Source organism: Nycticebus coucang, chromosome 13 (genome assembly GCF_027406575.1).
Source record: "Nycticebus coucang isolate mNycCou1 chromosome 13, mNycCou1.pri, whole genome shotgun sequence".
Lineage (NCBI taxonomy): Eukaryota > Metazoa > Chordata > Mammalia > Primates > Lorisidae > Nycticebus > Nycticebus coucang.
The window spans coordinates 83,800,552-83,812,749 of record NC_069792.1 but is presented as its reverse complement, the minus strand read 5'-3'; positions in this window follow the sequence as shown (position 1 = coordinate 83,812,749).

The window sequence follows — 12,198 nt, the reverse complement described above, 5'->3', positions numbered from 1 at the left end:
TAGTCATTTTCATTTAGAATAGATTTCCAATTATTGATTGATTCTCGAGCGTAAGAAATATGGCCTATAGAGGGAGACAGAGGCTGTGTCAAAGATTTATGCCACAGGAAATGTTTCGAAAACTCTTTTGGCCACTATTTTTTGATCAAGACCGTTACTTTTCATGGTCTATATCCCTGACAGTAAGATCAACAGAGACCCACCATTCCTGATCAGACCACCATGCAAGCGCCCCACAAAGCATGATTTGATACAAATTAAAATTAAAGTGTCTTTCAGAACCCCTTGATCTTCCATTCTGTGAGCAGACCCAACCAAAGGCAAGCAAGAAGCAGAGAAAACCTGCCCCCCCCCCCGCCAACTGTTTTTCTGTCAGAGGGGGAAATACTCCATGGAATATAAAGTAATAAAGTTAATTTATTTTGAAGATGAAACAGTTCAATCCTGTTCTACCATATTCAAATACATCACTGTATATTTAGGACCTATTGAAACTTAAATATAGGTGATAGAAATGTGGGCATTGCTGAAAGATTTGTGACCAGACCATGTTCATATCCCAGAATCCCAGAAGGAGCTATGTTTTTCTTGGATAGGCAGGAGAGTGCATAAACCTGGCAAAGATACCTGCACAAAGAGAAGGAGGCTGCTGATGCCAGCAGAGCCTGACTTTACTGGAACTCCTTACTTGCAGCGTGCTGATAAATGTTTAACAACCAGTTCGCTGGTGAAAAATAAAAAGGTCTGGATTTTAGTGTTTTCAGTTACAATGGTGCAAATATTCTGGGTACTCCCTGCATGGGTGGTTTCAAGATACCGATGAGACATTGCTAATTAAGAGTTGGAAAGAAATTTGCACATTCAGCTCTTGCGAGCTGATGTGAGGAGGTCCAGCTCACCGCTTCCCCAGATCTTGGTCCTCCATGCGCAGGTCCTCTGGGGCAGCCTTTGCAAGGCAACAGAAACCCAGAAAACCAATCTTGTTTCTGGGCAAAGGGAATCTGACCTGAATCTTGTTGGATTTTGAGAAACGAGTTGGAAGACCTTAGAAACTTTTCCTTCTTTTTTTCTGGAACAAGTAGTAGTATGTTAGTGGCTGATAACAATATTTCCTTGTGGAATGAGGAGCTTTTTCCTACTTGGACCCAATCTGAAAGGTATTATTTGTGCTAAAATACTAAGGGCTATATATTTCTGTCCTGTTACAGCAGAAACACGGAGACATGGGTTACGGGATATTGAAATGAGAGAGACAGGATTGAGTTTTAGGATTAAATGAATAAACCAGTCAATTCTAAAATTCTAAGTGGTAAGTGGTAGAATTTTTGCTGAGCATATTGGTAGAAATCAAAACCTCATAGGAAATACATGGAGAACCAGGCCATAATTAATAAAGTCAGTGGGCGGTGCCTGTGGCTCAAAGGAGTAGGGTGCCGGTCCCATATGCCAGAGGTGGCGGGTTCAAACCCAGCCCCGGCCAAAAACCACAAAACAAACAAAGAAACAAACAAAAAAAAGTCAGAACTTTGAGCCATTGCGCACTGAGAGACTGATAGTTTTTTAAAAGTAATATTGATTGCTCTTGTGTAAAAGTGTAACCATCACAGCCATCAGAGTGCAGTCTAAAATAACCAAAACAAAACAGAATACTGGTCAAAGGATGTCAGTGGCGTCAGAGGTTAGTTCTACTAGAGTCCACGACAAGGGTGTGCGTCAGCCTTAGTGTGCATTTAATTAAATACCACGGAGATTCACAGATGTGGTGGCTGCTGTCAGGGTACCACACATATGCCATGGACACCCCTGTTTCTATACCACAGAGCACCTACAAGTCTTCTCTTGGAGACTTTCCTTCTGGCTGTAGTAACAGACATACTCTCCCTGGATTCACAGCAGGCTGGAAGGGAGGGAGTGTACCCTCCAATAACCATGCATGGGAGTCGGGGTTTAAACACCCCAGCTTCCTTATCCTTCAGACGGTACTTCAAACTTTGAGGTAGGTTCTATATAGGTGGTTCTCAAAGTGTATTCTGAGGATTTCTGGAGGAACCCTAAAATTCTCTTATGAGGTCATGGAAATTAAAACTATTTTTGAACTAATAACAGGATGCTATTTACTTTTTTCACTCTCATTCTGTCACAGAGGACAATGAAATTTCCCAGAGGCTACATAAAAGGCAATAACGTTACCCCTAGGAATTATTGTTTAGAGACATTTTAGCTTTCACTTCTAATATGGGAGGTATCAGACATAACTCACACAGAAACTGTTTGGAGTCCTTAACAATTTTTAAGAGCACAAAATGGTACCAAAACCAAAATGTTTGAGAACTGCTGCTTTACAGCCATCTCCCAGACCCATAGAGAGATTCGTTCCCTGGTTTGAAGCAGTGGCCTGCTCATCAGCTCATTCCTGGCTGGTTCCCTCACATCCCTGCTCTCTTTCACTCACCCATTCTGGTCACAGGGTCTGCTGTTGGGGAATACAAGTTAAGGCACTAGGCCTCACCTCCGGAGATTATGGGTGGTGCCTGGGAATCTGAAGTTTAATATGTGCCTTGGATGGTTCTGATGAGAATGGATCACAGGTCTCCCCTAACTAAAATTTTCATAAATTCCTTAAATGAACAGGGCTAGGTGGGACAAGATAACCTTTATAATGAACACATGCGCAATCGCTTTCACTGTTTAACTCTGTAAATTCGAGTTTTAATCCTATTTAGTCTCCCACGTTACCAGCGTTTTAAAAAGTTTGTTGTCAGTGTCTTTCCGCTTATATTTCTCTTTCTAATTCTCTAAGTTAATTTATAAATTGTATAGTCAAGTACTTATGTACTATATATTTGTTATAGTCTGAGCTTGGTAGTGAGGGTTGAGTCATTTTGAGATATATAGATATATATATATATTTATATTGCTGGCATTATAAAATTCTGGGTTAAGGGCAGCGCCTGTGGCTCAGCGGGTAGGGCGCTGGCCCCATATGCCAAGGGTGGCGGGTTCAAACCCAGCCCCGGCCAAACTGCAACAAAAAAATAGCCGGGCGTTGTGGCGGGTGCCTGTAGTCCCAGCTATTCGGGAGGCTGAGGCAAGAGAATTGCCTAAGCCCAAGGATTTGGAGGTTGCTGTGAGCTGTGTGATGCCACGGCACTCTACCGAGGGCGATAAGGTGAGACTCTGTCTCTACAAAAAAAAAAAAAAAAAAAAAAAAATTCTGGGTTAAAAGACACTCTTAGTAAGGCGAAAGAGAGGTATCTGCGCTAGCTGACCAGTGTCCAGAGTGGAGGACTAGATAAATAGTTTGTGTCAGAGAAGGTTACACTTCTGACATTCATACTAATGCATGATTGCATCAAATTGTTCATTGCCTTTTATCAGACCTAACATGCACTCCAGGGAGCTGTTGGGTGGCAATGTATACAGTACAGTGAGACTAGGGTTTACTGACCAGTGGCATGATGAAGACACCAGGCTATTGTGGAACTGATAAAGGGAACTCAGCTCTGGGAATCTCACACAGTAAACATTTCATAAATGCTAGCTGTCCTTATTACTATTATTACCAGGTTTTCAAAAGTATAAGCTGACTTTTTAACATGCAAGAAGTTACAATGTAGAGTGTGGCAGAAAATAAATCAATGCTTGTGGCTGACACAGAAAGGGCGAAATTAGGCGATAAAAGACTAGACACAATTCTGGAGACTTATCAAATTAAATAGAAGAAAGGGAACAGAAACACTTGTGTAGTAAGGAGAAAATTCTACAGTGTGTGATCCGTTGGGTGTGTCCCTTTGAAAACGAGTTAGGTGTCCTCTGTTTCCTAACAATGCTAAATCAGCTCACTTTATATGCGAGATTGAGCTTGCAAAGTGTAAGAATGCCAGAGCGTGGGCCACTTCTCAAAGTAAACATCTCGTGACAGAATATAGATATTGCAAGTCAGCTCACTCTGGGTGATCTATAAGGACCTTTACCTCTTACATATGAGGCTTTGGTTTAGAAAACAACTTTTCTTTCAAATGCATTTCATCACATTTATTAAAAAATTTCCCTGGGAAGAATTATATTTATTATTCTTGTTCCTATTTAGTTGTTACGAAAATTGAGATACCAAGTTTATCAGTACAAGATGTCATTCCTTTGGAACTTCCAAGAAGGTTATCTCTATAGAAGATAATTTTTCTCCAGTCTTCATTTACAAAATAACCTAAAATGAATTCTATTATTATATACAAATATGTGTACACATACAAATGTGCGTGTACATATTTTTGAAGCACCTCCATAGGAGGAAGGATTTTTATTGTTGAGTGGGCCTTATCTCTTGTTAAGGAAAATGCATTGAGAGTCTAATTGTTTTACCCTTTTAAAATAAGTGTTTCATTTGGATATAAATTATATCATTCAGTCATATCCTATGATCATTCTTAGTGGTTATTATTCCTCTTCTAATAACTGTGTTCACCCTATAATACCATTGATTTTAAGACACCGTACTATCACCAAGGATGAAGAAATAACATTGCTAATAAAACCGTGACATACTTTCCTAACATTTTGAATTTTTATTTATACTTGTCAAAATTATAAATAAGATTGACTTATTTAGTTATTTGAACTTGTATTGCATAGTGCTTTTTATGTATGTAAGGAGGAATTTCATATTCCCCCTTCAAATATTTTTAATCATTAAAATTCAGAATTCTTTTGTTTTGCCACTAGTATCCCCCTTACTTTCCAAAGTGCTGACACTCTTTCTTCAATCCTGACATTGCTGCTTTCATATTTGATTGTTTCTTCTTCAGCTGAATCTCATGTTGACAACCGGGAGTTAAGCAGTTTCTGTTGAAAGCTACAGTGATTGACTTTTGACAAATCGATGTAGATGGTATGACAATATAATAGCAGTCCTGAGTGCTGCCTAACTTGGTCACACCAGCACTTCATTGCTTTGAAATGTTGTTAAATGATGTTATTGAATTTGGCAACTTTTCCTGCCTTCAGTTGCCTTGCTTGGTTTGTGATAGGAAATCCTTTGGTATATATTTCCAGCAATCAAATGTAACACAGCTTCATCTACTTGTGGGGATACTTAGCCAGAAAATATGGAATTGTGGTTGTACTAGACAGGATGGACTAGATTACATCAAAATCTCAGTGGCTTAAAACCACAGGGTTTATTTATTCCTCGTATTACATGTTTTCTGGGTTGGGTGGAAGCTTATTCTCCATACCATCCTCCTCTTGGGCCTATGCTGAAGGACACCATCTGGAACATTGCTGGTCATTGTGGTGGAGGGGGGAAAAGATGAAATACATTTCTCATTGCTCTGAAAGTTACCCATACTATTGGTGGGTGCTCACTGGTGATTTGAGTAAGTAAAGTCATAGCAAAATGGCTGAGAGAAGGGGTGGGGATGCCTGGCAGACAGCAGTAGTGACTACCATCATTTAGTCTTCTGGTTGCAAACTATTCTTTTCACCCCCTTTCTTATGTGCAAAACACACTTATCATTTCCCAAAGGAATCAATTCACAACTTCAACCCGTTCCCCGCACCCAGTTTGAATGCCTAGGTGGTTTCTTTGTTGGGGTGTGGCGTATGTGGCATCTGCGTCAAGTTTAAATGTGGCTCTTCTTGATCCGGAGATGGATGGACTAAAAAGATGACTTGTTCTGCTCCCCTGACCCACCCAAGACTCCTCGCAAATGATATAAAAAATAGAACAAGGACTTTGTGATTGAATGGGGACTTCACACGAAGAATGGGAGTCACATTACAGTCACTCTTCCGAACTAATTTTGAAATCGCACTGGGTAGACGATGGGGAATCCTCCATAATCAATCCTGAGGGGAGGATGTATGAGCCAACTCAGTTGTTCCTTGTGAGCTTTAGGTACACCGTCTGGGAGTTTTTTCTTCTCCCTTATTCTCTTTGGTCACAGCTGAAGAGAATATTGGTGACTATGCCCTTCCCAGGAGATGACTGCTGTCTTAGGTCGCTACCTGCATTTAGACAATTGAGGAACTTGATCTTGCTTTTAAGTCTCTGATAGTGCATTCATTTTTAACCAGGCTGGTGATTCTTATGGCAGTATAATCCCCCCCCCCAATATAGCTTCTTATAGATTTAATCTTAGGCTTGTGTGCCAATGAAACTGTTTCTTACAGACATACTTCTTCTATTTCATTGTTTTCACTCTCTTCACTTAATTGTGGAGATTTCTATTAAACCCTTAGTCTGTTTTTCCTGAAACATTTTGTTTACACAAAAATATTTATCCAGTACCATTCTTAATCTGAAACAGCTTATTCCAGTGTGAGCTGATAAATGTTTAACAACTGGTTCTCTGAGAAAGAACAAACAAATAAATCAAAACAAACCCTGATTCTTAACATTTTATGATTTCTAGGGTTAAATAATCCCACCATAGCCCATTTCAAGCTGTAGGTGTGACTGGTATAATTACTGGTTATAGTAATTATGTCACAGAGTGTACCCACCATAGAGATCCAATAGAAATAAAGAACTTTAGTAACACAGATAATAGTATAATGTCATAAAATAATTAGGAAGTGATGAGTTTTGAGCATATATTACTTTTATTTTTTAACATAATTTGTTCTTTAAAAAAGTAAACAGCATAGGATGAGAAAGTGTGCATTGCCCTTTATCTCAGCCCTACAGATGGTTGCATTTGACAACTGTCTTACAAATTTCTAAAAAGTTAACCATTGGCTCCCATTGAGCTGACATGAGATGATTCTGGCACATCATTGCCTTAATCCACTCAGATGTGTGACCGCAGGTGTGATGGCCACATGTTTGCTTTTGTCCTTCCCATGCATCTGAAATTCACCTGTTGTTGTGGCTTCATCCGTTTGCCAGTTTGACTGTTAAAAAGCCACTGGCTCAGCAAGTCCTGAAATGCCCAGCTGATGGCAGAAGGACCTCCTAGGTTATGGATAATAAGTTTTGGAGAGTAGTTTATTACATAGCCATATCTAACCAACAAACTATGTAGTAGTTTTTTCTGAGGGTAAGTAAGTAGCTGAAACCAAAAGTAGACGTGTGTAGGCAAAAATGAAGAAAGTTATAGGCTCACAGAATAAAGTAATGTTCAAAAGCAGAGTGTGGGATTGGTGGGGCTTTGGGAACAACTGAGCCTCAGCATTGTTAGAATACTGTGTCTCTCAGTTTTGCTGGTTTCTACGTACTGGCTTTTCCTTCTCATCATCTTCCTCCATCTCATAGGTTTTAAGTTTTTCATCTTGTAGCTACCATTCTAAAGAAAGAATGACCCTTCAGCTATAGTTAAAATCCCAAGAAAAGACCATGATCATTCCAATTTGGATTGGTGTCCAAGGTTGACCAATGACGTGATTGAGGGAGGAGTGGGAGGCAGGAAGGTGATTATGATTGGCCCTAGAGAGAATTAGGCACATACCCTTCAACTATGGAAGTTCATACTATACCATCTAGATGGTGGTGTGAAGGTTGAGTAGTTACCCTGACAAGACAAAGCCCCAGATTACAAGGTACCCTGTTCATGTCTGCATGTTACCTTAGTGAGAGTCATAAGGAACTTCTCCTAGGTACAGAGGCCTTACATTTAGTAACTGTTTATTAGTTTTATTATCCAGCCATCTATCCCAATGCATTGACTTTTGGGACTCTGAAGTAAACAAAGAGAGGAAGAAAGAATTCAAAATAGAAAGATTAAAAAGACTTCAAGGTACTAGTATCTTTTTGAAGCTGAACCTTAAAAATTTTTTAAGTAATTTATTAGTTAAGACAGGTTAGCTATTGAATTAGTCCAATTCAAGGTTATAGCTTGTTTGTATATCTGTTTTCACATGAGGTTCAACAAGTGCATACTTTTCCACTTTGGAGTAAAATATAAGCTAACTCGCTGTCAGTGTTGCAATTAAACCATCTAATGGTGTGGGCCAGGAGTCAGAGGAAAGTAGAGGAGGAGAAAAATGCCAAGACAGAATTCCTACCATAGAAGTGAGGGCACTTCTATGAGTTGGTAAAATATGTTTGATTATATGTTAAAATATATGAATTAGTAAAAATATAGACTAGTGCTTACGTATCACTGAACTTGATGATACTAAACATCATTATGGGAAACTGAAAAGTTCAGTCCATTGCAGGGAATACTTCTTACAGCTTTAGGATTCAATAGCTAGGCTTCATTTCTCTCTTTTACTGGACAGTGCCTTGGTGAGAAAAAACTTGCCTGATAGTAACACAGAGGACAGTACTGACATGGTAGGGAGTGCCTCTCATCCTGCGAAGGAATAGATTGTGAATTTGTTCCTAATGATGCACTAAGGTCAAGGTTAATATAAATAACCAGGCCGCCCATCTAAGGATTGAGAAAGAGTATCAACAAAGTAGGGCCAATGCAAAGGGGGCTAGTGCATCAGGCCAGTAGGGTCAAAGAGGCGGACAGCCCTCACCTGAAGGAATTCTGGGAATCAGAGTGTTGGCCACATCAGTAATGAGGACAATGGTCTCAGGAGGCCAGATGGCTCAGGAGGGCCTGGCTTATCACAGGGCCTGTACAAATGGGCAGGATCTGTGATAGTGGAGGTCAAATATATACTTATTTGGCAATAAAGATATTGATTATATTTTTAATTTATTTAAGTATGTGGTATTTATTTACTTAAATAAGGACTCGGGTGATGCTGAAAAGGGCAGCAAAAGGGAAAGATGATAGTAGGTGGTCTAATACGCAGGAATGAAAGAAAGAATGGAAAAAAGATTCATGCGTACAGTGTTCATGGGCAAATCTGCCCATATTTAATTTACAGGTATGAAGGGTGGGGCTGTCTGTGTCGTCCCTTCGCATCATCAGGGGATGGAGTTGGCTATTTGGTTATGGGGTTGGGAGAGGAGAGGGAGTTACAATTACAGGGATAGGCTTTAATTTTGGAGTAGGGACTATTCTGTATTGCTTATCTATTTCCCAGGAATGTTCTAAGGATTTTCACTGATGGGATAGTTGAGAGTGTTATGTATAAAATCCAAATGTGCATTGTTTAAAATATGGCCTGCTTATTCTATCATTGCCTTTGGTAAGATACAGATGATTTATCATGCTGGTTTTTATATTTAAAATATAGACAAGATGCTACTTCTAGTGACAGTAAGCGACTCTAATTACAATTATTTCCTTATGGTACATAAATGCATTTTATACCTTTTAAGGTGACTATTACTGAACCTCTTAAGAAACATTCCTAACTTATGTGCTATGCATTAGTTATTTTTCAGAGTACATGTTTGCTGAAACCGCTAGTGAATTCACTTGCTCTGAATTTCTTCCAAACACATTAAACGACCCTGTGGTATGATTAATCACAGTAGATTTGTTTTTTTGTTTCTTTACTAACTCATATCATATTTGGATTTAACTTGCTATTTTTTTTCTTCTTGGTTCCCTCTGCCCAATTCTTTTAATGAGAAACCAGATTCCTAGAGAAAACACTCCTTGGCACAGATGCCAATTCTCCAAAACAGGAGGATTGTGATGCCTTTGCGATTCAATCTCCCAGTGGGGTGAGGTATCTAAAGTCAGCTTGCTTTCAGAAAGGTTGACACTGGGGCTCTGGCTATGATACTACGGTCTCATTCAATCTTTTATTATTCCTGCTCTGTAACCTGACTTTGGTCCAGGAAGAGGAAATCCTTGGGCTTAATTGAAGACAATCAACCTAAGGTCAGGAGGGTAATGCTAAACAGACTGGAGGTAAAGGTAGTGTGGAAATAAGGAAGAAGGTAAGATGAGAGTGGATTCAAAGATTAGACTCAAAGATGGAAACCAAATGCACCTGGAAGGCAAAATATATTTGAACCCTAAAATATACAGAGCTCTAGGGAGATATAAAAATAAATCAAGCTTATTTGGTTTATTGCCTTTCCACTTCCCTGGTGGCTTGTCCAGCTGTTTCTCTGGTTTGGGCAGGCAGCTTGTATGCTTGATTTTTAGGTGTTTATCATAGGGTGTCTGCTAGAACAGCTGCTGGTAAAAGGACCCTCAATGCCTTCATTATATATCAGCTCTCAAACTTCACAATTCCTGATATTAAACTCCTTTGATTGGAGATTATAGTGTTTCATTTAAATTTTAAATGGCACGTTGCAATGTGCTTTTAGGTAATTTGTAATGTGCCTCTGGGCATAGCGCTGTTTTTATGTTGGTGTCTAAATTACACAGGAGAGTGGGAATGCTTCAGATTAAAAGGAGTTACCAGCCCTCAAGTAGGATCTTCTTTCAGTTAGCTGCGTTCCCCCCAGCCCCACTCCTGTATATGGCTAAAAAAGCATTACATCAAAACTACTGATTGGTCAGTCTGGATCCTCCTTTGTAAAGGCTATCAGGAGTTGGCTATGGGCAGCACCTGTGGCTTAGTCAGTAAGGCGCCGGCCCCATATACTGAGGGTGGCGGGTTCAAACCCAGCCCCGGCCAAACTGCAACAAAAAAATAGTCGGGCGTTGTGGCAGGCGCCTGTAGTCCCAGCTACTGGGGAGACTGAGGCAGGAGAATCGCCTAGGCCCAGGAGTTGGAGGTTGCTGTGAGCTGTGTGACGCCACTGCACTCTACCGAGGGCGATAACGTGAAACTCTGTCTCTACAAAAAAAAAAAAAAAAAAAAAAAGAGTTGGCTATAAGTTTTCCTGGAAAGATAGTTGTTATTAATACTATTTTACAGATGAGGAAACGACAATTGTTTAAATAAGACTTGTAAATTCTTAGGGACTAGCACAGTGGTTAGGAAAGCTGGACTGTAGGACAGATGATCTGGATGGGAAAACTGGAAGAAAACCATTACAAACTATCTATGGTGTTTACATATGAAAACAGTAATAATAATAGTTTCCATCTTATACAGTGATCAGGAAATATGAGTTAATATTTTTTCTTTTTCTTTATTAAATCATAACTGTGTATATTACTACATTTATGTGGTATAATGTGCTGATTTTATATATAATTTGGAATGCTTACATCGAACTGGTTAACATAAGCCTTCACCTCACTTGCTTAATTGTTAAGACATTTATACTCTACTCTTAGTGACATGTACCCTTGCAATATGTACAATAGTTGAGGTCCCACGGATTCCCCTCCCTCCACCCAGCCACTCCCCTGAATTAATATGTTTAAAGCATTTAGAGCATTGCTGGTATATGAACAGTATGATCAAAGTGTGCCGATAGGTCCACAGTCTCTTAGATGAAACCCTGAGGGGCAGGTATGTTTGGAAATTCAAAATTTTTCCAATTTTAGAAAGATATAAAGCAAACATTTACATAATGGCTATTGAAGTGTCTGTAATCAAACACTTTGATAGTTTTGCAGCCCAAGAGATGAACGTCATGGTGAATGGGGGAAGAAATGGAAATATAAACAGGCTTACATCAGTTTAGGCATCCAGTAATTACAACAAAATTTTTAAATTTCAGAGCCTTTTTGTATTTGGAAGTGTGGATTGTGGATCTAAAGTAAGATGGAGTGGCAGCTAAATTATGGAATCTAGAATTTTCCAAGCTCCAAGTTAAAATTTTTAGGCCAAATATTTCCTATTGTAGTTTTGCCCAAAGTAAAAACAGAGACCTGAAGTGGCTTCCTCGTGGTCACACAGCTGCTCACGTCAAGTAAGGGGATCGTTGGCTTCTTGCACTTCAGCACATTGTTCCACACTGACCACAATTGTTTTCACAATCATGTGCCCCCAAACTCTAATTCCATGGAATAGAATGGTTCATAAAATTTAAAAACACAGGAAAAAGAGTAACTTCTAGTATTCATTTTTTTTGGAAACAGTTTTCATTCCCCCCCCCCCCCCAGCTTTTACTATTCTAGTGAGCATCGTGAATCTGCCCGAGGGAGCGACGCTGTCCACCTTCCCTAAACTTATTTTGCCTTACACTCATTGTTTTGAGAACATTTCACAAGCACACTGGGACATTGTGCTTCATGTTATTCTAAACAAAAGGAACTTTGCCGATCACCGTGCTGTGCACGTCCAGGCAAGGTAGCAATTCTCAGGAGAACCAGATGCTAGGAGCAACTCCCAGATGCTAGGAGCAACTCAAGAAGTGGTTATCTCGCCAAGACCTTATTTCTTTCCGGAGACATCATTCAAAGAGACCTGCATGCTCACCACACTGTGAATTCC